We start from the raw sequence: 1,770 nt of genomic DNA on the forward strand, positions 1-1,770 counted from the left end.
ATTGTTTATCATTTCCTTTTCTTTTTTTAAATGTCTTTTTCCTTTTTCTCTGTTTGATTGAATGGTGTGGAAAAGGTCAGCAAAAAGTAAAAACTTGCCATAAAAATTTATAAAGATGAAGGTAACATATTAAAGCGCTTGTTTAAACTAAAGATATAAGGTGAAATAAAACCAGAAAGTACTCTCATTAGAGAAGCTCAGCTGTGTAAATTTGGGGCATTTTGCTTATAAAATGACATAGATTACTTTTATAGATTCCTCAACTAAACAGTTTAATCTTAAGTAGTGAAATGAAAACAAACACAAAAACAACCAGTGAAAAATTGGAAAAAATTAGGCTACATGAGGTTGTTTTGGCAGAAGTAACACATGACAACATGAACCAAACTATGAATATCAATCAGTTGAATACGAAACACTGCTGTGTACCCAGCCAAACACACCAACACAACACAAACACATTCTCAGTGTGAAGTCAGCTCACCTCTTCCTCCTCACCTGATAACTGGCAAAGCTTCTGCAAGAAATGTTGCCAAAAGCAAGATCATTAGCAAAGAAGTGCTGGATTTAAGTCAGGTGTTTTGTTTTGTTTTTAAAATAGGACCAAATTCCTCCATGAGACTTCAAGAGCAATCACTGCTCCTCCACACACTGATGGATGGACCACAGCCCAGCTCCGTCACTGCCTCTTATCATGCTTTCCCTCTCAGTCTGTGCTCTTCCTCTGGATTAATCCATTGAGTAGCTGTCACTCCACCCCTCTCTTCCTCTTGTTTCCCTCTCTGTCATGAGCCTAATCACATGTACACATACTCTACAACTAGCCAAGGCGGATGTCCACAGAGCAGAAACAGAGGGCTAGTGTTAGCCAATGGCAGGCTATAAATAGGCTTCTTGAGTTCATCATTGTCTCTTCGTATGATGGTGAAGAGCCTGGAGGGCTTAGAGGGAGGGAGAAAGGCACAGCATCACTATCTGCTGGCTTTTACTTCTCTCCTTGCATCGGCTGTAATTTCCATATCAGTTTCACTTCTCCTTATCTGTCTCTTTCATAGGGAGATATCTGAACCTAGCATCAATCATGTTTACGAATGAACGACAAAGCAAAAGATTAAAAAAATAATCCAAAATACAAGAAACTGTGACTCTGTGTTATGATTTACTGAATAGTGGGATGATTTATATCATACCATGCATCAATCTCTTCCATCTGAAAGGTCATGCGTGCATTTTTTTTTTCCACCAAGAAGGGGAATGCCTTCTACAATTGTTGAATGTCACAGTGCACAAGATCAGCAGCAAAATGTCAGCAATTGTTCTTAAAGCAGAAGCAGGTAAATGCACATGCCACGATATGCAAAGCTGCTAGTCTGCCTTAATAGACGTACAGACATGTTTAGCTTCAGTTCTTTTTCACATGTCTGTTGCTTTTATGAAATTTTATATTTCAACAAACAAGATCAGCTTTCAGCTGGCTGAATGTTTAAATATAGCGTGATTAAGTTAATTCATTTCAGTTCAGCTAGTTTTTGATAATAACATATTTTATGCCAGTGGTACAAAAGGAGATAATAATAATAAAATAACAGAAACAAAATAATCAAACACACTGGTATCAGCACTGGTTCAAAATGTCCCATTGGATTCCTAAACATACATTATGGGCAAAAGTATTGTACCACAGCTCTTAATTTTTAAATTAAAGTGTTTTCAGTCTTAAATCAAGCAGACTGCCATCACAGACGTTTGTGAAATAATAGGTTGCTGTAA

This window comes from Pundamilia nyererei, unplaced genomic scaffold, assembly GCF_000239375.1.
Source record: "Pundamilia nyererei isolate P.nyererei 1_Seehausen unplaced genomic scaffold, PunNye1.0 scaffold00034, whole genome shotgun sequence".
Classification (NCBI taxonomy): Eukaryota; Metazoa; Chordata; class Actinopteri; order Cichliformes; family Cichlidae; genus Pundamilia; species Pundamilia nyererei.